Source organism: Pongo pygmaeus, chromosome 4 (assembly GCF_028885625.2).
Source record: "Pongo pygmaeus isolate AG05252 chromosome 4, NHGRI_mPonPyg2-v2.0_pri, whole genome shotgun sequence".
NCBI classification, from domain to species: domain Eukaryota; kingdom Metazoa; phylum Chordata; class Mammalia; order Primates; family Hominidae; genus Pongo; species Pongo pygmaeus.
Genome location: NC_072377.2, coordinates 110,514,275 through 110,537,969, shown reverse-complemented (window position 1 = coordinate 110,537,969; position 23,695 = coordinate 110,514,275). Strand labels below are relative to the sequence as shown.

General features: G+C 34.8%; 1 pseudogene; it reads left to right on the top strand.

Annotated features, from left to right (window-relative positions):
* Nucleotides 1–876: 876 nt before the first annotated feature.
* On the top strand, nucleotides 877–2,548 carry LOC129036658 (protein RUFY3-like; annotated as a pseudogene).
* Nucleotides 2,549–23,695: the final 21,147 nt, after the last annotated feature.

Here is a 23,695-nt window from a genome sequence, read left to right as displayed (position 1 = left end):
AAGACTGCGGTAAAAATACAAAAAATAGAATACAATTCCCATAAAACATAATTGGAAATAAAATTTAATGTCACAGATTAATTTTTTAACAATCTGCTTTTATCAATTTATTGTTTAAGCATTTCCTAATAAAGGCAAACAGCACTAGCAAAACTTTCTAAATTTTCCTAATATTCTAAAATATTTATATATTAATTACCATAGTGATAAAGTAATTATCCTGTGTATCTAGGTTTTAGATGTGTGACATTAACAAAGAACTCTGGATTTTAAACCTATATATTTTTTCTGAGGTAGACAAAAAAAGGGATCCTCATTGCAGGCCTTTCTCAAAATTAGTGTAACCCTCAGAACAGCCTGAGTTTTAGCTGGCCTCAGAGAATGTTTACAAAAACTGACGAAATTTCATCATTACGGCCCTCAATGATTGAAGCCAACATATCCAATAAACCTCTATTGAACTTTGTGCTGAGGTTGTGAGCATGATGCAGAGATAATTTGGAGCGGGATGGTAGTATTTTGTTTTGTCCATAATGAGTTTTTGGTTAAAAAAAAAATTGTACGCATATAAAATAATGAGACTGATTTTTTTTTTCTTTCTTTTTTTTTTCTAGTCTCAGAAAGCTTATAAAAATGCTTATAGGAGAGGGCGAGAAGGGGCCGCCGCCGGCCTCCCCCGCCGGGCAGTCGGAGGCTGCCTTGCCAGTAGCCGCCCCCTTCTTCCTGCTGTACCCAGGCGATGGAGGAGCCGGCTTCGGAGTGCGCCCGCAGCTGAGCAGCAGCGCTCCTGGAGGACCCCGCTGTCGCCGGCTCCCCGGTACCCTTCCTGCTGCTGAGCTACCTGAGCAGCGGCGCTGCGGCGGCAGCTGCAAGCACCATCCTAATTATCTCATGGCTAAGGAACACATGAACCTCGTGAACACGGCCAAGCTGAGTATCAAGGGCTTGACTGAATCATCTCTGAACCTGGAGAGGACTCTAGACCCTGACTATGCACCTCTTCAGCAATTCTTTGTGGTGACGGAGCACTGTCTGAAACATGGCTTGAAAGCTTAAAAAACAAAAAAACAAACAAACAAAAACTTTTATTGGACAAAATAAATCCTTCTAGGGGGCTCTAGAACTGGTAGAAAAACTTGTTCCAGGAGCCGCAAAGATAATAGCAGGTGTTAAAGATCTTCCAGGACTTAAGACGCCAGTAGGTAGAGGAAGAGCCTGCCTTCGTTTGGCATTAATGCAAAAGAAACTTTCAAATATATGGAAGCTTTGATCAATAAGAAAGAACTTCTCAGTGAATTCTACGAACCCAGTGCCCTTATGATGGAAGAAGAAGGAGCCATAATTGTTGGCCTGTTGGTGGGTCTGAATGTAACTGATGCCAATTTCGGTGTGAAAGGAGAAGACTTGGACTCTCAGGCTGGAGTTACATATTTTTCAATGTATCTCAAGGACGGGAACCGCAGTAAAGGTAGTGAAGGAGAAGGTCAGATTACTCCGATTCTGGACCAGAAGAACTTTGTAGAAGAACTGAACAGACATTTGAATGCTACTGTTAACAACCTTCAGGCAAAAGTAGTTGCATTAGAAAAATCCAACACTAAACTGACAGAGGAGGTTGCAGTTGCAAACAACAGGATTATTACCTTACAAGAAGAAATGTAACGAGTTAAAGAGGAAAGTTCCTACATACTGGAATCCAGTTGAAAGGGTCCCAAGCAAGACAACTGCAGAAGGGCAAGCACTAAATGAAGCAAGAAAGCATTAAAAGAAGAGACACAATTACCATTGGATGTTGAAAAAGAACTGGAGATGCAGATCAGCATGAGGCAGGAAATATGAAGATTCTGGAGAAGGATGTCTGTGAGAAGCAGGATGCCCTGGTATCTCTTCAGCAGCAGGTGGATGATCTCAGGCCCCTCAAGCATGAACTTGCCTTTAAGCTGCAGAGTTCAGACTTAGGAGTAAAACAGAAAAGTGAACTAAATAGTAGCTTGGAAGAGAAGACTAATCAGATGGCTGCTATCATTAAACAACTTGAACAAAGATTGTGCCAGGCTGAGCAAAGCTGTCGGTCTGCTGAATTGGACAACTGGCTCTTCAAACAGGACTTTGAAGATAAGATCAACAGTCTGCAGCTGGAAGTCGAGGAGCTCACCAGGCAGCAGAACCAGCTTGAGTTAGAACTAAAACAGGAAAAAGAAAGAAAATTACAAAACAACATGAGTATCCCAGGACAGGGTTCCCAGAAGCCAGAATCCAAGATCGATGGGAAGCACAAAATATAAGAGGAAAATATTAAACTAAAAATGCCTCTGGAAGAAAGCCACAGACTGCAACCCCACCCTATGGATGAACAGGATCACAGGTGTGTCAGCTATGCCAGGAAGATGTCAGCCTAACAAAGAATGTGTGTGAGAACTGCAGAGGAACCTTCTGTGATGCCTGTTCAACAAATGAACTGCCTCTTCCTTCAACTATGAAGCCTGAGCGAGTTTGCAGCCCCTGTCACAAGCATCTGATGAAGCAATATTCCACCAGCCCATCATAAGATTGGAGGCCAAGATGTGGACCGAAAAGTTTATGCAAGCTAATCTGTACCTGTGTTTTAGGTGTCAGGATCTCCTAGAGCCAGTCCTTAGAGTCAACTAAAGAGTTGATAGTAATTAACTAGATCCAGGGAGAAAAGGCAGTGTTTGGGGTTACTGGAAATTTTGTTTTTTTTCCCCAATAATTGTATGAATAAAAGCTAACTCACTTGGGCCCTTCTCTCCTAAATCTAAACAACCTGACATTGAAGGTTGGCTTTATAGCATATCTTTGGAAGGGCAATTCATTTTTATGATTAGTGATAATAATGCTGGGGTGGATATAATAGGAGAAAGAGTCCAAGCAAATAAGAATAAAAAGGAAAACAATCATCTCCTTCTATAACATTTGCAGATTCAAGAGGGAGAGATAGATGCTGAGATCAAAATGACAGATGTTACATATTTGTCCAGGTGCTGTTAGACATAAACATTGTTTGCTCTTCACCCCTGCTAACTACCTCTTTAAAGTATCTCTACCAAACTGTGAATCCAATCTCAGGGAAAAGAAATTCAAGAGTAGTATAAATTCTGAATGTATTGAAAACAATATTATAATATAATTTCAGGACCAGAATCTTTTGGTCTTTATCTACAAGGGTTTTCATTATCAAAACAAAGAACAGTTGTTTTTCTACTTAATGACTTCAAAGTAAATAACTGCCTTTTCCAGAATCTCCTTCCACAAAACAAGCCAACTCTTCCCCATTCCCTCCATCCTCTCCAAGTCATAATGGAAATTGTAAGGAGTTTTAAAAATAGGGTTTGGCTTTTGCAAATAGAAGATTTTGATTAAAGCAAAGTCAAATATAGAGTCAATCAAGTTTAATTTGTTTTCTTGAGACAGGGTCTTGCTTTGTTGGCCAAGCTGGAGTGCAGTGGTGCAATCACAGCCACTGAACCCCTGACCTCCCGGGCCTCAAGCAATCCTCCTACTTCAGCTTCCCAAGTAGCTGGGACTGGCATTTTTTTTTTTTTTTTTTTTTTGCAATGGGGTCTAATTGGTTGCTCAGGCTGGTCTCAAACTCCTGGGCTCAAGCAGCCCTCCTGCCTTGGCTTCCAAAGTGCTCGGATTACAGGCATGAGCCACCACATATGGCCAAGTTTAATTTGTTGATGGCTGAGAACAGTTAGCTCAGAATACTTATTATATTGTTTTATGAATAAGGAATTCCTTATTCTGAGTCATGAATCAGAGCTGATAGTTGCTTTCTTGGAAAGGGCAATACAGTCATCCCTTGGTAACCATGGGGGATTGGTTCCAGGAACCCCACTGGTTGTCAAAATCCTTGGGTGCTCAAGTCCCATTATATAAAATGGGTTATATGGTATTTGTATATAACCTACATACATCCTCCTGTGTACTTTAAATCATCTGAAGATTACTTATACCTAATAAAATACCTACACATCACTTCATTTGCATGGATTCAATATAGTGCTTGGTGTTCAGCAAATTTAAGTTTTGCTTTTTTGGAACTTTGTGGATTTTTTTTATGAATATTTTTTATTGGCAGTTCTACATGGATGTAGAACTTATGGATATGGAGGGCTGACTGTACTCATACAACTTTGAGTAACAAACTCTTTGGGGGAAAAGAGGGAAGCGTATTGAGCAAGAGAAGGAAAGAAACATTATATGCTATTTTTATTCTGTTACATGTGTCTGTAGATTGTTTGATTCTAATCAAGACCTTAGAAGAAATTATTCTGTGACTGGTTTAGAATTCTGGGGTGGAAACATCCTGGAACCATGTTATTTAATAAATTCTGTCTTCTGGAAAGGGTTACAGCCTGGGAAAGAGTTGTTATTCCAAAAGTCAGCCTGTTACTTGGTGAAGCTGAAGTTTAAGAGTTCTAGGGAAAAATAAAATCAAATAATTCTAAAAAAATATATACCAGCTCTTTATACCACACATTTAATTAATATTACAGAATTCCTTACGGGAAAGAATATCTAATCATTTTCTTTTTAAATGGGAGGGCAACTCAGTTCAGTTATATGTCCCTATGATCATTGAAATATGACAGAATATATGATTTTATTTTCAGCTAAATGGTTCTGCACAAATGGATTTTTAAAATCAACAACTGTGTTACATTTAATCAATTCTTTTATTTTAAAAATAATGAGGTTTATTATTAGTCTTCTCAGAGGAAACAAGTGAGTAGCTTTCAAGCAAATAAATGAATTATCTGTAAAATTGTCATTGACAAGGGATCTATATTTTATGCATGTAAATAATAAAGAAATAAAAATTGAAATTGAAAAGCCCTCATATAGGATTATTTTAAATGTCTGCTTGGTCATTGTCTACTCTAAGACCTTTATGATACAATCATAAACACTTAAGTTGTTTGGTATTAAATTCATATTTTCTCATTGGTTTGATGGGTTAAAGTAGCTCTATCTACTCTACTAAACAGTGAGAATTATCTGGAAAACAGATATAAGACACTCAAATCTTTAACTCAAAACCTAAAGTCTTCTATATTTTCTGAATGAAAGATGTATATAAATGATGTTGGCATACATAACATTTGTTAAAGAAAACTATTTCCATGTCCAAATTTCTAAATCAAATCCATGTTTCTCACTCCAGGTTTTAGACATATTTCATACTGATTATCCTGACATTCATCTTTTCTTGACTTCCTGACATAGGTATGACTCTCAGCAATCTAGCTCATGAGTCTTGCTTAAAATTTCAATAACACATTGTCTCCTGCCCTATCAAGATTTATAAGCTTTTAAGGCAAATTTCTCCTTTATAACTGATAAACTATGCATTCAGTGTTCAAACAAGGTTATCAGCCCCTGACTAGAGAAACAGATTGATGAACAAAAACAATTACTTTGACAACAGAAAGCATAGAAGACAACTCTTTGAAGTGCATCATTCTCAATGGCATAGGAGATTCCCAAAGACCACATTTAAAAAACAAAAAAAGAGTCAACAGAAATGAGCTAATGTTCTCTGTGTACTTGGAAATGTAAATAGAGAGAAAAGTACAAAATACTTTTTAGTATTCTGGAATTTGAGCTGGAATGTAATAGGATATAAATAGGAAATCAAGCCCTTGATTATTACAAAAAGAAAAACTGAAAGAAAAAATCCACAGCAGTCTTATAGTAGAATAAAATAAGGTTTTGTTCACGTATAATGATGTGACATAAAGGTAACACATTCTATCCTGGACAGAGCTCTACAACATGACAAAGATAATAAAGAACTAATATTTATTGAGCTTACTTAAGACATGATTATAAGGGCTTTAGTTGCATTAATCTACTTAATAGTCACAATAGACCTATAAGATAAGAGCCAAAATTTCCCATTTTTACAGATGGAAAAACTGAGGCTGATAACATGTCCCAGGTCAACAAATTATAAATGTCAGATCCATGGTTTGAACTTAGCAATTTGAAGTCAGAGTGACACTCAATCATTTTGCTTCCGTATTCCTCTTAAGTGATAAAGACAAATGTGCAACCTGAAAATATCAGGAATGTATGTTAAAGCTATAATTGAAGGATGCAGAGTGGTCTATGGTGACTCAGAAGAATGCAGAGTACTGTTAAGACTTTGTTCCTTGATCTGTGTGCTGTTTACACAACTCTGTTCAATTCCTGGAAGTCATTAAGATGTGCGCTTATAAACTGTTAACTTTTATGTATATGATATTTCAGTGCTTTATTTCAATAAATATTTCCATATAATCAAATTACATAGATGGAACATATAGTGGAACATTTTCCCCAAGTGTGGCAAAACATAAAAGATTTAAAAGGATATTGCATATTTTAGTACTACTGTCAATAGGAGATAGTCAATTAACTGTACCAGATATAACTATCTATGTATAGAGAGATATAGATTGCATAAATACATATCTACATATATATAGATAGATATAGATAGACTGATGTGTTCCCAGTCCCTCAGCCCTTTATTTATACTATATGATTTAAGAACAGGTATATTGGCATTATAATTATAGATTGAAAAGAAAAATGAACCTTATATTCTAGCATTGTTATTGATGCGAAAACTTTTTGAAATTATGGAGGTGTATTTTTTTAATGCTTCATTTAAAAAATTCATATTCATCTAACTAATTGTGAGCAAAGAAAACACAGTTTTAGCCTTAAGTGTTCAAAGCAAATGGCACACTGTCCCTTTGAGTGCTGGTGCTAAAATTAAAGAAATTTTCAGTCTCATCTTCATGGCAATGAGTCTCATTTAAAAAGTCATTTTTTTCTCTAATAACATTTGCATACTTTATTTTTAGAATAAAATTTCAGATTTCTTCCTCTGGGAAAAATGCAATTTAATTTGTAATTTTAAAATTTGGTCCTTGAGTATTGATGTTAAGCATGATAAAATAGTTGCTATATATATGTGTGTGTGTATATTATATATATGTAGAGAGAGAGACAGGAGTTTGTTTTTTATCTACAAAAACTTACTTCTATATAATTTGCTACATAAAAGTAAGTTTTTGTATATAAAAAACAAATAAATAAGACATAAAAGAGCTTCCTAGACCAAGCATAATTTCCAAATAGTTTACACGTATTTAGTGTTTCTTACTTTAATACTATTTTAAAAATCACTAGGATTTTGTTTTCCAAGGATCTTCACTCTCACCAACAGTTCTATGACAGTTCTTGGGAATTAGACTGTGTGAATTTGAGAAGCCCCATTCTGTTGACCGGGAATTAAAAGATACAACAATACACACGTTACAGAAAGAGATGGCACCATGGTCTTATAAACTCTGATTTTTTTTCTCTTCCTGCTCCCTATAAGCTGTGATAGCCGAAAGAAGAGTATAGAACATTTTATTGACAGTATTTCTGGCTAGAACTGTGAAATAAATAGATGATATATTAATATTCCATTATTATTATTACCTTTTAGTTTAAAAAATAGTAATTAGGATTACAGTCTGAGGTGAAGAAATTCTTCCAAGGATAGGGGAAACATATGGATAACCAGGGCTGTGGTAGGTAGAATATAGCCCCCAAAGATGTTCATGTCCTGCCCCACAAAACTTATGAGTATGTTACACTACGTGGCAAAGGGAAATTAAGTTTTTGAATGAAACTAAAGTTGTCAATCACCAGAAAAAGTGATTATTCTGGATTATCTAGGCAGATCCCATCACAAGCATCCTTATCCTATTAAGGTTATTTTATCTACAAAAACTTATCCTATTAAGGATGCTTGTGATGGGATCTGCCTAGATAATCCAGAATAATCACTTTTTCTGGTGACTGACAACTATAGTTTCATCCAAAAACTTAATTTCCCTTTGCCATGTGGTGTAACATCCAAACACAAGCATTCTTAAAAGTGCAAATAGGGGCCAGGCATGGTGACTCACACCTGTATTCCCAGCACAGAGCGAGGCTGAGGCAGGTGGATCACCTGAAGTCAGGAGTGCGAGACCAGCCTGACCAACATAGTGAAACCCTGTCTCTACTAAAAAATGCAAAAATTAGCCGGGCATGGTGGAGGGCGCCTGTAACCCCAGCTACTTGGGAGGCTGAGGCAGGAGAATCACTTGAACCCAGGAGGTGGAGGTTGCAGTGAGCCGAGATCATGCCATTTCATCATGCCATTTCACTCCAGCCTGAGTGACACAGCAAGACTCGGTCTCAAAAAAAAAAGTGCAAATAGGAGGTTGAAGAAGATCAGAGAAAAAGTTTTGAGAACAAAAGATAAAGGGAATGTTAGAGTGATGTGACATGAGAAGGACTAGCCCAGCAGTTGTTGGCTTTGAAGATGGAGAAAGAGGGCCAAGAGGCAAGGAAAATGGGTGGCCTGCTGAAGCTAGAAAAGTCAAGGAAAGGGATTCTTTTCTAGAGCATTCAGAAGGGAATGCGGACCTGCCGACACCTTGATTTTAGCCGGGTGAGATATGTGCCGGATTGCTAACAGAACTATTATAAAATAATAACTTTGTTTTGTTTAAGCACCTTAATTTGTAGCAATTTGTTACATCAGCAATAGAAAACTAATACAACCACTATGAGCTATATTTTCCAAGAAGCAAAACAGATATGCTGTTACAGTTAACTCCTCAAACTGCATGGGCATACACTGGGCACCAGAACAAATGTTCAGCAATTTTGTACAAAGCTGGGTAAGGAATCTCAAACTTATTCCAATTTATAAAATATAAAACATGCATCCACCAACACATTGGTGCTGGAAAGCAAAAGAATACACTTCGCTGTGCACTGTAGGGGAACTGGCAGAACGAAGATTGGTTCCAACCAGAGCTCCTAATGCTGTCACTGAGGCCTGAAAAGCACCTGCTTACACATCATCTGCTTTAGTACCTCTGTCTCTGGTTATTGGGCAATGATTCAAATAGTACATTTTCTGCCAACCCAAAGCAGTTCTATTCCCATTCCCTGCAGATCCAGCTCTTGGAGCAGAAGGTCGTTGTGCACTAGCAATAACTTTGTAGTATTTTAATAAGGGATCCAAGGAAAAAGATTGAGCTATGAAATATGGCTTGAGATGCAATTAATTCTTGCTGTTGCAAAGGTAAATGGGGACTCAAGTAAAGGAGAAATTTAAATTCCCCTTTTGCTGTTACCTGTAATTATGTTCTCTCAGGATGCAAATCAACAGAGGAGAAGAGTTGATCCGAGTCAAATATGTTGGAAAACTGCTTCAGTTCAGTGCTTCCAAAGTTGGCATCAGATTGAGCTGTCTCTGGTACTCAATTGCCAACAGCAGAAATGTAAGCCACAGACAGAGGAACTTCACAGGGAGATCCTGAACTCTGTAAAAATTGTTCATTCATGAGTTGGCAAGAAGTAGATGAAAGAGACACCGTATACAGAATGAAAGTCTAAGGTGGGAGTAAATATTGTAAAACTATTATTTTAATGAAGAAACTTATATATTTGTTCCCAAGGTATGTGTGTGTGTGTGTATGTGTGTGTGTGTGTGTGTATATATATAATATAAAATATATATATTTTATATTATATATAATATATAAAAAATATTTTATATTATATATAATATATAAAAAATATTTTATATTATATTATTTATTTTATATTATATATAAAATATATATAAAATATATATATATATATTAAAAGAAGAAAAAGATTAGGCTTATTCACATGCAATGTAGGAATCATTTCAAACAAGAAGTATTAATTTTGCTCCTAGAAGCCAGAGCATGACATAGTCATTGGATTGATTGGATCCTTACAAAACAGATCAGATTGTGTAGTCTGCCTTAGCTATTTTTTCTCTGCTCTTTTGCAATCAAACTAGTCGTGCAGGGTAGTCTGACTGTTTTTGATAAAATGTCTGAGTAGAGTCTCTGTGAATCTGAATTTTTCCAGGTTCAAAACACCAGGGAAGCAAAAGTGACATTTATGTATTTTATAACTTATTTTCACTGTCTGTGATTATTTCAGATTGAATGGAGTTATGGAAATATGGGACCTTCTGACATCTCCTGACTGATGAACTATAGCTCTGATTTTTACGATGATTGATTTTATTTTTCAATTGTTTTGATTTCTGAACATTTAAACACCCACTTAGCATGAGATTGATAATGGTTATTTGTCATGTAGAAAATCTGACTTAGATTTATGGAATTGCTTGACATATTTCAGAACTACTTGTACCTGTGAATTTCTATTATTTTGTTCATATATGAATTTGAAATGAAACAGGAATATCTGCTATTATATTAGCATGAGAAGGGCAAGTTCTTATTGGCACCACCATTTCTTATGACAGAAAAATACTGTAGTTTATTACATTATTCCTAGAAGAACGGAGATATATATATATATATATATATATATATACATAAAATATATAATATGCCATTCTAGCAATATCACATTAGTGCAAAAATTACTGCTTTGAAGGGATAAAGTATTTTCATATCCTCAAATAAGTTTTCGAACAGTCACCATACATAATAAAAAGAAAGAACAGTTCATTCTTGGCCCCAGCTGGCCAACAGGCATTTATTATCAGTTACACTTACACATGTCAGTGTGAGTTCATCAAATTTAAAAGATTTTTCACCTCCACTTGATATAATCACAGAAATTTTGAGTTGGATATGACCTAAGACATAAACTTGCCTAACCACTCACCTAAAGTAGAAATTATCAATGTCAATATCTCTGATAAGTGGTCATCAATCATATGTTTCAAATACTAGAAGTGACTAGAAACTCAGTGCTGTTTGAGTCAGGTCATTTATCTGTTGAACAGATCAATTTTCTAAGATATTCTCTGTTATGGTAAAGAATCTTCATCTCTTTTATATCTTCATATTGGTTCTGTATCTAGCCTCTGTAGCTCTAGGACTACCATAGCTGCTACTATCTTTCTGTCTTCTTTATCTCAACATTCTGTTTACCTTTAATCCTATCTTTGCACCTTGAACATATTCTCCAGCAACCTTCAAGTACATTGCTCACCATGTTTTGGATGCATGCTAATTGTTTAAAACACTCTTAAAACCTGACCTGACAGCTTAATTGGGTTTTTCCAATGTAGACTTTAGGGCAAGTTATTTGCTTTCAGTCTTTTTGAACACTATTATTTCATTGAAAACCATGATTTTTAATTATTATATAAATAGTCTTGCTTGATTAGACCTGAAAACAGACTTTAGTTTATCTCATTTTATTCTTTCTAAAATATTATTCAACAAGAATTGCCCCTTCCCACTCCCCAACCCCTAACACACAGATATTATTTTAAATTTTTTTTAAATACAAATGCAACACTTCACATTTTCCCTGTTGATTATTGCTGGGACATATTATTGTACTTTTTAAATGTCTTATGCAATGCAGTGGTAAGCACAGTACAGTGTGAACCTAATATTTTAAAGCTTGGCTTCTAGAGGTTCATTCAAGTCATCCATTTAAAGAAATAATAAAATTTGGCAAGAATGAGGTGAAAGACAGGTCTTTATGATATATTATGAAAAGCCTCCTTCTCTTAATTATCATTCTTACTCTAACATATCTTTGAAATGATATGAAATTCCTTCTGATACTTCAGATAAAAATTTCCTGAAACAACACAAGATATCATTAAAATGTGTAGGTATTTCCTCATTATGTATGTTCTTACTAAAACTTCAATTACTTTAATATACATTCGTGTCATCCACTTTAGTTTGAAGGGCATTTTATACCCTGTTAAACATCAGCATTATGCTAGCTACTCTTACCATTTAGGGACAATCTGCTGCATTACCTCCTAGCCTTTTGGATAAGCATCGACTCATTCTCAACTCTAGGTTTCCTGCAACCATCATTTTTGGTTGGCAACATTATTTTTTATTCATCCTTCGTGATGGATACTTTTTAATATTTTATGTGTAGTGTTTTCAAGTATTATCTTTTTGGAGAGACACTGTTTTTCACTCTAAAGGTCTCCTCAGAGTAAAAACTTATACATCTTTAGAAATAGGAAAGTTAAAATAAGTGAATAAATGACTCTTAAGTGATGAATTTTTTTAATTCATTCTTCTTTCTTGAGATATAATTATCTCACAATGTCTCATAAAAGATTTTCTTTTTTGATGACATTGAGAAGTATATTTCTAACTTTTCAGGTACAAATATTGGTCTTCAAGTTATCTCTTTCAACCATTGTCATCTAATTCTAAGTTGTCTACTTCTTGTAAGACTCGTAATTCCTTCTTTTCTGTGGACTTGAAGTAAATTCACAGTAGCAGCTTCCATTGCTTCTGATGGCTTCCACGAAATAAAATTTCAATAAATAAGAATTCATCAGATATCCCATTTGAAGACTTGTTTTTCCACAAATGCTTCCATAATAACCCACTAGTTATTCCATCATTTCCAACTCTGCAGCCTATTTCAGAAGTTCATAAACACTACTTACCATTTCATTTAATGAGTTAATATCTACGTAGTTTATACCGATGTTACTTACCATGTTTTGTTAATTTGCAAACACTCTCCTGGGTTTATACACTAAGTTTTCTGGATATATATTTAGTTGTAACTATTTCTTTTGTCCAATCATTCTATTAAGTCTGTTTGTAATCAATAATACACACACTTTCTTGGAAAAAATATGATCAAGAGACCAATTTTACTATGTAGGAGGAACAATAATATCCATTAATAGTCTAAATGAATAGGAAGGAGGACAAGGCATACAAGACAGATCAATAGCTTCACAGTGGGTTTAGCATTTTCAAGTGATGGAGAGTCTTCTTGTTCTAGATACATTTTTCTTTCAGGATCATATCTTCTCTTTCTTAAAAGTAAAATTAGACAGAAAAAAAGACAGTACACACTTAGTATCTGACCATGGCTAAACTTTGGAAAATACTGAGATGCAAATATTACCACCTCCTTTCATGAGTCCTCAAGTATACCTAGGTACACATACAAACAAGAAAGCCAGGCAGTATAACTGTAGTAGAATCTGTGTGTTATAATCACAGTGTTATTAGAGTTCTGAGGAAGGAATAACATATTTGTGTGTTACAAGCAAGGGCTGTTTTTGTGCAGATGTTATGGGCCAAAAAATTGTATCCCCCCAAAAAATTCACACATTGAAGCCCTAACCACCTTGGAGATAGGGCCTTTAAGAAGGTAATTACAGTTAAATAAAGTTATAGCATGGGGCCCTAATACCATAGGGCTTGGGTTCTTATAGGGGGAGAAAAAAACCTTCCTTATAATGATAATACTGTGACAAGATTTTTATTTTCCTTAATTATATTGTACATATAATGATGAATGTAATGGAATAATATATTTGTTAATGAAAAATCTATAGATGATAAGTAAGGAATTTTCCAGTGGCTGTACCTGTTACTGTTAAAAATGCAATGTGGCAATATGCATGGCAACAACTCAAGGATTTTTTGAGCCCATGGAGATCTTCCATCACCAGGTATTACAGGAGATAGAACTGATGTGCAGCACAGACCTCCTCCCTGCATCTCCTGCTACTGCTGACTCAACGTACTGCATGTGAACATGACACGCTTTGTGACAGCACACCTGCCTACCACACCAGCCAAATGGAGCCCTAGTCTTCATTCAAATGAAGCTAATCATTAAACACGTTTATTTAGAAACCATTTATGGTTTTCATATTTATAATGTAGCATACATGTAAAACTCATGTGTTCACTATAATATATACAAGTCAGAACTGAACTGGTAATAAAATGGCACGGAAGAACGGAGTGTTGCACAAGCATGCCCAGACTCTGAAAAATACTTTTTATATGCTATCATATTTTAATCCATACAATAATTCTATGAGGCAGAAACTAGGCTTGTCTCTAGTTTATAAACAAAGATACCAAGGCAAAGAATGAGTCAGTGACCTGTTCAAAGTCTCAGAGGCAAGTCTTGTATTTAGGTCAATCTTAAGTCCATGGGCTCAATCATCATGCTAGAATGATTTGGATAGGGGACATGTGTTAAGATGACAAATGTGTAAAATGTGTTTAAAGATACTCAAGTTTTCTGTGGAAATTTTCTGGTTTCTGCTGTCTGACAAACCTCAGCTTCTAGTAGTTTAGGATAATGAGTAGGCTGTGTATTAGTGCTTTCTTTCAGTTGAGATAGTGAATGAAGACTAAAGGAGTGAGCAATAATCACGATGAAACATAATAAGCACTTTGGGGAAAAGTGACCTGAGTTACTTGGTTCAACTCAACAAGTTGAACCAATATGTGACCTATGCTCAGGTTTACGGGATAACTTTGTTTTCTCTGTGCCATGTAAAGATGCCATAGACCAAATACACCCTTTAAAGATAGATCTTACCAAGAACTCAAAAACAAAGCACATACTATAAACAAAACAAAATAAAACAAAACCAAAGCCTGGACTAAAGAAAACAAGTTACTCAGGAAATTATTATTTTTATTTATGTTGGATACCTTCTTCTGTTGTGGTTTTAGAATAAAGCATTGAATATAAAAAGCGAAAATGGGATTTAACCTCTATTTATATCCTTCTGAAGAATTACAAAATTGATAAAATGAATTTTTTTTTTTTTTTTTTTGGAGATGGAGTGTCATTCTGTCACCAGGCTAGAGTGCAGTGGCATGATCTCGGCTCACTGCAACCTCTGCCTCCCGGGTTCAAGCCATTCTCCTGCCTCAGCCTCCCGAGTAGCTGAGATTACAGGCACGTGCCACCACACCCAGCTAATTTTTGTATTTTTAGTAGAGACAGGGTTTCACCATGTTGGCCAGGATGGTCTCGATTCCCGACATCGTGATCTACCCGTCTTGGCCTCCCAAAGTGCTGGGATTACAGGCATGAGCCACCGTACCTGGTCAAAATGAACATTTTTAAAAGAATTGAAGGAACTGAATAGTAGAAATTCATTAAAATAAAACAACATTATACAGCAGTCTTTCATTGGCTAAGATAGATAGAAAAACATCTTTGTAATAAAATAAAAGAAGAATAGAAACCTAAATCAAGACAATAGATGAAGTAACAAATCATTACAAAGGTCATATTTCAGTTTTGGCTTTATGAGGTGTAAAATGCCTGAATCACAGGAAAGTAGATGATCCTCCAAAATCTCAGACTTTTTGAGAAAATACTGTTTAAAAGAAGAATAAAAAGCTATTGCTATTAGAATGCTCAGGAACATGAAAGGATGTTTGTTCCCTTTTATATCAATGACAACAGGCCTCTTGACATGAGACAGTAACAAATTATGAAGGCTGGAAATTGTACTCCTTACATAAAAGCTTGAGTTACTCTACACATTTCTACTCTACTCTGCCTCAAGCTATTATTCATCTCCTAGCTCTCCTTTGGTCTTTCTTTCTTCCTCCTTCATTTAATCCCTTTCTCTCCTTTACCTCATCAATATCATTTTAAACTCCTGCTATAGGCACTTACAAGTCTTGAAAAAATGCAGATAAAGTGAACTCCCTAAAAAGTCTCATGAGGTGGTAATAACAGAAAAGTTAAAAAAAATAGTGATCGCTCATTTATGGAGAACCTAATGTGCATGTCTCATTTTCTTTCATAATCACAATATGAGATTGGTACTGCATAATATATGAAGAAACTGGAAGTCCTAATTTTTAGAAAGTTGCCAAAAGATTGAGAGATATGTAAGCAAATGTCTTTGATGCCCCCCAAAATTAAGCCAACAAGCTTAATAGCATGCAGGTATTATTATTGAGGTACAGAAGAAAGAAAGCCAGTGAATTTTAGGTATGTTTGTTGGGTATAAGGGAGGATTGAGAAGTCATAAAATGCTTGGTAGAGAAGATGATGTGAACTTGGTTTGAAGAATAGTATATTAAATTGATGGATAATATGGAGGGATTTGGGCACACAAGCAGTATTTGAAAAGACACAATAATATGGGAAAACATAGGATATTTGGTGGACCACAATTTATGAAGTATAACTGCATTACAAGATACATGGTAAGAAAGACAGTAACAGAATTTGAGTGGAAATCACGAACAAAATGAAGAAAGGTCTGTTAAAATAAGGTACTAAATTTAAGCTTTATCCTAAAGTAAGTGATAATCCACATATAGATTTTTAGCAGAATAATTGCACAATTAGGTTGCATTTCTAAAATTTACTCCCAAATAATGAGGAAGGAAGCAGAATAGTTTAGGAGAGAAATGATAAGAACTCAAGCAGTGATGGTGTAGACAATAGCAGCACTTTGAGAGATATTTTTGCAGCAACTAAGTTTGTGTCTAGCACATCCTCTTTTACAATACTGGACAGACATATGCAACTTATAAAACCTTGGTGCTTGGTGATTCATCTTTACATTGTGTTAAGTTTTTTTTGTTTTGTTTGTCTGTTTAATGACAAATAGAACTTATAAAACCTTGGTGCTTGGTGATTCGTCTCTACATTGTGTTGTTTTTAGTTTTTTTGTTTGTTTGTTTTTGTTTTTTGGTTTTTTTTCAATGAGTAAAAGGGAATACTGACTGTAGTATATATGAAAGCAATGCATTGCTTTTAGAATAGCATGCATTTTCAAGTTTGTATGCCATTCTATAATGCAAAAATTAACTACTTCACCTGACTGTATCAATGATTGCATATGTGCCGCACTTCCACTTATGTTCAACATACATCTGCATGAATCATAATCTTCATACTGCACAGACAAAAACATTCCACCAAATAGATTTTAATGACATTAATTATATATTCCATACACAATAACTGTTTACAAATCATTTTTTTCAATATTAATCTCATATTAATGCAAACATGAAGCGAAAAATAGTTATAATTCACTTACTATGCTCTTGCTGTTAGGAAAATTTGATGAAATTTAATTGGTTTAACATGTTTAAAATACATCTCACAATCAGGCCAGGCCTGGTGGCTCATGCCTGTAATCCCAGCACTTTGGGAGGCTGAGGTGGGTGGATCACCTGACGTCAGGAGTTCCAGGCCAGCCTGGCCAATATGGTGAAAGCCCATCTCTACTAAAAATACAAAAAATTAGCAGGGTGTGGTGGTGGATGCCTGTAATCCCACCTACTTGAGAGGCTGAGGCAGAAGAATCGTTTGAACCCGGGAGGTGGAGGTTGCAGTGAGGCAAGGTCGCACCATTGCACTCCAGCATGGGCAACAAGAGCAAGACTGAGTCTCAAAGAAAAAAAAATTATATAAATCTCACAAACACTACTCCTAATTTCTATTTTGGTTGTATGAAGGTCTTCAGTTATTAAAATAGTTAATGTTCATGAATACCAAGTTATCAGCAGTTCCATGAAGTGTTTTAACCCCTGAAAAGGGTCTTGGTGAAAGTCTCATAGTGACTATATCATTTTATCAATATGCTTGCCTGCATTGCAAAGTGAAGTAGAGACTTGTAGTTGCTTCTGTTTAAGAAAATATTTTATACTACTCAATTGTTTTCGTTTTCTCATTGGTATTAGAGTTTTCTAAATCCAAAACATCATTTTTTTGTATATTCTTCTGTTTTTGAATGTTGTTTCCACTAATTTCCCCCATATTCTTTTTTTATTATGTTTCATGTATGATCCTTCAAGCAAGGGCATATGCTCATCTAAGCATTTTATTCTTTGATCTGCCATATAAAATTTATCTTCTCATATTTTTCCCTATGCTGTTAATATACTCAAAATGATATATCGGTTCTTTGAACATGAGAATTATTGTATTTTTGTTTGACATCCACTTTTAATTTTAAGTCATCATATTTTATTTCAATATCATTGCATTGCTTGCCTTTTACCATTTTGGAGTACAGTACAAAAATTCCTGGCTATTTCAATTTTATCTATACTTCAGGCCAAGAGTATTCATAATATAGTACATTTCTCTTCCTTTAAAACAAACAGCCAAACCTATAAAATAGGCCGTATTCGTGTTCTCCAATATTAGGGTTATTGCAGTTTTATATTCTAAGTTTTTGAAAAAAGCTAAGAAATACTGAGCCTAAATATAAAGGTCATGTAGCACCGTGTACACAGATACTCAATAACTTTGTGTTTCTTGAGTTACACAGTTAGAAAGGCAAAGGGAGAGAGGAATTGTGACTGAACTCTCAAAAGCATGAGCAGTAGAATAGACAAATGTGCAGTTTTTCCTCCTTTCTTTTTCTGCCTATGAATAAACTTAGGGAGACAGAAAAATAACCATGCACTTCATCATGCTAAGCCATACGAATTTTTGTTGAAAGTTTATTATGTGCAGAGCACTGTTCCAGATCCTTGGGGATGTAAAGAGCTACAAAACACAGATCCTGCTTTTAAGTATCTTTAATTTAGATGAAGAGCTGAAACTTGTATGATACATAAAACATATTTTTTGGATTCAGAAAAGAATGAGGAAGAATATTTAACTTACTATAAAAATGGATTGATTAGAAGTTAAACTTTCTGAGGAGTTCACATGATGTTTCCACCTTGCTTTGCTTTGTCCTGTTTCCTACTCTTCTTTAGGAAAATATTTCAAGCTTAGTCATGTTCAGAGTGTGCTATAAGATTGTAATGTAGGGTAGGGGAATTCCCTTAAATACTCACACCCAAGTATACCATGATATTTTAAAATAAACTTACACCAACTCATTCCCTCTGATCATCAGGAGTATTTTAATGGAGATAAATAAGTTATACACAATTTTATATAATTACATTAAGCCAGTTGTGTCTCTATGAACATACAGCATGAACTAAGATTGTCCATCTCCATGTAAATATAGTAGAATAAATGCAAATGAGCCATAAGCCAAACTAAAATTCAAGTTACATCTTGATAAATAGTTATAAAATGTTTTAAAGCGGGCTTAATGAAAATATGAAATTTAAAAATGAACTAAAACATTGGTAAATATTTAGTTATTCCTAGTATGAAGAATTTATAACCATGAAGGCAGTGTGAAAATTCACAAAGGAGACCATTAAAAGTATTGTTTATATAAGAGTTGGAAAATATAATATCAAAAGCAAACTTGGAAAGTATATGTGTTCTTCACATATCAAATATTTACAATTGGTAAAGGAAGTGAATATGTTTTAGTATTAAGTGAAAGGATGAGGACATTCATCCTTACTACAGATAGTAAGATCTAATTTTTATGCTTATTTTTCTTTCTCTAGTTATCTAATTACTTATAACCGTCATTTAGCTATCTATCCATCCATATATCTACATGTAAGATATAGTTTTATAGTAAATCCTACAGAGTTAGAACTTTGTGTAGTTCTTAGTTTTTCTTTATTTTTTTCTGTGTTTTCTAAACTTTCTGCAAACTCTAGATATTGGCATTTTTATAATGATCAGAAAAGAAGTGTCAGGTTAGGTAATAAATTTCTACAGCATTTCTAGAAAGCTATTGGTGCTGAAATATTTTAAAACACTTAAAATCATTCAGTGTTCTGTGAGCTCTTTATTTACTTTCATAAATCTGTCCTCAGGAACAAGTCAGAGACATAATGAAAGGTTATTTGCACAAGTAAATTAATATCAGCAGTGCTTATAAACCTTTGGAAAAAATCTAATTGTAAATGATTGGAACATGTTTAAATTTTCTTTGAACTAATCATGAGATGGAATATTATGCAACCAGGTAAATCATATTGAGACTTAATATTTAATGACTTGGGTGCATGTTCATAATATTAAGAATAAATGAATATGAACACAATATGCAATATAAATATGAACACTCTATTTAGTATAGATCAATGGTCGCTCATTTGCAGACACACATTTCAGTTCACGTAGGTTTTATATGTTCATGAAACCATATCACAGGAAAATATATTAGTATAGGAGTGCTCCAGTAGGATTTTTATTTTTCTTTGTTCTATTTCATATTTTTAAAATTTTACAGTGAAATTTTATTGTTATTACACACAAATAAAAAGATAAATGTGAAAGAAATTTAGGCTAGGTATCAATCTCCGTATTAGGTTTTATAGTAATACATTTAAGAAAAATGGTAGGGTATTTTCTTATTGAGCCTAACATGTAATTATATAAGAAAGACAGAAGAAAACGGAAAATTAAAAAATGTAGTTAGCTCCCTGTGGGTGTGTGAATTTCTTAACGACCAGAATACACACACTAAACAGTCTTCTGTGGTTGAAAGATAGATTCATAATTTAGGAATGAGGATATTGGAAGCTACTCAGAAGTCATTTGACTCCCAGCAGGGCTGAATGAGCACTGATATTGTATTGTCTTGTGGCTGAAGGACTAGCCTGAAGGAAGTTACCCTGAGTCATTTCCATGTGCTGGGTTTATGTTGGGGCCTACTGGAGAGTTTTTCTGTAAGTACCCTCATGAGTCTTGATTGCCAGCAGGCTCCCTGGGCTCATGCAAGTTCCTAGATGCCAGATTCACAGATTAGACACACAGGATACATATCGACTTTTGATGAGCATCTCACTAACTATGCTATTTCAACCTTATGTAACTACCAAGGGGTTTGGGAGAAAAAGAAAAATAAGTCCTTCTGTTTCCCTAAACTCCTGAAACAAATTAGGCTGCTGTATTCTTAAATAATTTCCAAGGTTTTATAGCGTAATTTTGAAATTTAAGAAAAGTCAATGGACAGGAAAAGACAGAAAGCAGGGATGACTGTATTTTCCACTTGTTTCAAGTAACAAAACAGATTCAATCTGGCTATAACAGCATTGTATGTTTGAGTAAGAAATGACTATGTATTTGAAATAGTTTTTTACTTAAATCCTAAAAAAAGAGACAAAATTCAGTTTTTAAAATTTCCTAGCTTTATGATGTTTTTAAGTTACTTAACCCCTCAATTTCTGTTTCCTTTTCTGTAAAATAGGCCTAATAAAATCTAATTTATAGTTTGGGGTAGGCTTTAATTAAGATCATTATTTTAGAATTGCAACACAAAGCATCAAATAAATATAACATGATTAGTTGTTCACCACTTTTTTTTTCTTTTTACTTAAGACCTGTGGTCAGTGGAGAGTATGGAACTTAGTGTCAACAGTACATGTGTTCTGTCCCTAGGTCAGCCACTTATTAACTGGAAATTTTTAAGCCTGGGCTTAAATTTTGTTTTCTATGAGATGGAATAATGTTATCTATATAAACCACAGAATGCTTAAAGATAATGAAAAGAACATGGGGGGTGTATTGTATTTTATCATTTAATTTGCATACAATCATCACTGCCGTCTCTAAAAATTATGTGTTATCAAAGATGATACATAAACTTCACAAGGTCCCACAAGTGGTGAGAGGTAAAAGGCAGTATTCAACGCCAAGATTTTTCTGAATTAAAAGTCTTTTCCCATTCTTTCATACTAACACCTTATGGTTGAGGTACCTAGAAGCTCCCCACCACCCCTTAGATTGTGCTTCCAGATAACTTCACTGCTTTGGGTCAAGGTCTTTATCAGTAAAAGAATAAGCTGTTTTAAAGCAGTTCTTTATAATCTGGATTAGTTTGAGGCTTATAGGTTCCTCAACTCGTCTCAGGAGGAACTTTGAGGGAAATTGAGGCAAACTGGAAGGTTCTACCTTCTTTGTTACTTCAAAAAGAACAGCTTTTCTCTTATTTATTTTCTTATTTGTATGCATAAGATTTCATTTGTACAGAAGAATCCATCATTAAAAAATAAGCTTGAGAACTACTAGACTAGATGTTCTCAAAAGACCTCTTCATTCTCAAATAAATATATTAAAGAGTCATGAATTAGTCAGAAGGTCACGAAAAAAAAAACAACAGATCAGTAAGCAAGTGAATTTTGAAACCATGGAAATGTTTAACTGACACATGTGCTCAACAGGAGTGGATGGAAGACTCAAATTTTGTGACAATTGTTTATACTGCTATGCAAGTGCTCAGATTGAAAACGCCAAAATGCAGAAGATTAATTAGCTATGTGAGTAGGCCTAAGAGAGTAGTAGGCAGCTTATTAAGCAAGTGTATTAGTAAACATGTTAACTGCAAGGAGGAAGGTTGGAATCAACAAATTAAAAAGCAGATGTCCCAGGAGCACCTACAAACCAAGAGAAGTAGGAAGAAGCATTAAGAAGGGTAATCAAACACTCAACACAATCACTGATAAAACTAGTCTTTATGCTTCATGTACAGATGACTGATACAGCCAGAAGGAGCAGGAATGCATCTCTGAGGTTTAGAGCTAGAATTTTGAAGGCTGCAAGCATATGTTTTTATCACATCTTCTGGTTTACTCATCCATTCACTCAGTAATTCACTCTACATATATTTATTAAAGATGGCATAGGAAATAAATAACAGATAAAAGAGATAGTATTAAGTAGTCAAATTGACTGGGACTATTATTTATAATGTCAAAATAATCTGTTCTCAGTAAATGACAGAATTCATCTAAAATATATGAAAGACAATGTTTGGGAAAGATCCATTAACGTGGTAAAAAAAATTTTTAAAGACATGAGTGTGTATGTGTGTGTGTGTGTGTGTGTGTGAGAGAGAGAGAATGAGAGTGAGAGAGCTTGAGGGAGAATGCTTAGTAAAACAATGAAACCAGATGCCCTGAAAAAGAACCTGCATTATTCTCGGATGCTGTCCATCTTCATTACAGCCACCATAGGCACATTCTCTACCCTGGATTGCTAGAATTGCCCTTCTAACAGATCTCTATGATTCCACTCAACCCCTGAATGCTCATTTTTTCACATAGCAAGCAGAATGCTCTTTAAAAAGAAAACATGCAAAAAAAAAATTCACTGATTGTAATCAATGCCACTAAATTGTACACTTATAAATAGTTAAAATGGCAGGTCACGGTGGTTCACACCTGTAATCCCACCACTCTGGGAGGCCAAGGCAGGCAGATCACTTGAGGTCAGGAGTTCAAGAACAGCCTGGCCAACATGGTGAAAACTCATCTCTTCTAAATATACAAAAATTAGCTGGGTGTGGTGGCTCATGCCTGTAATCTCAGCTACTCGAGAGGCTGAGGCAGGGGAATTGCTTGAACTTGGGAGTCAGAGGTTTCAGTGAGCCGAGATCATGCACTCCAGCCCCCCAGACTGGGCAACAGAGCAAGACTCCATCTCTAAATAAATAAATGGTTAAAATGTCCCAAATGCCCATCAACAAATTATAGATTAAAAAATATATGTACAAACACTTAAATATTATTCAGGGTTAAAAGGAAGAAATTCTGACACATAGTAATGCAGATGAATCCTGAGGACATTATGTGAAATAAGTCAGTCACAAAAAGACAAATACTGTGTGATTCCACTTACATGAGGTTTCTGGAGTAGTCAAATTCATATAGACAGAACGTAGAATGTGGTTAGCAGGGGCTGGTGGGAGGAGAAAAGAGAGAGTTGTTTATTGGGTAGAAATGAATACAGACTTTCCATTGTGCAAGATGGAAAAAGTTCTGGAGATGGAAGGTGGTGATTGCAGAACAATGTGAATGTACTTAACACTATTCAACTTTCACTAAAAAATGGTTAAAATGGTATATTTTATATTATGCTATTTTACCATAATTTTAATAAAAATTTTAGTGATCAAAACAAAGCAAAACGGATTATATACTGTAAGCCTCCAATTATATACTAG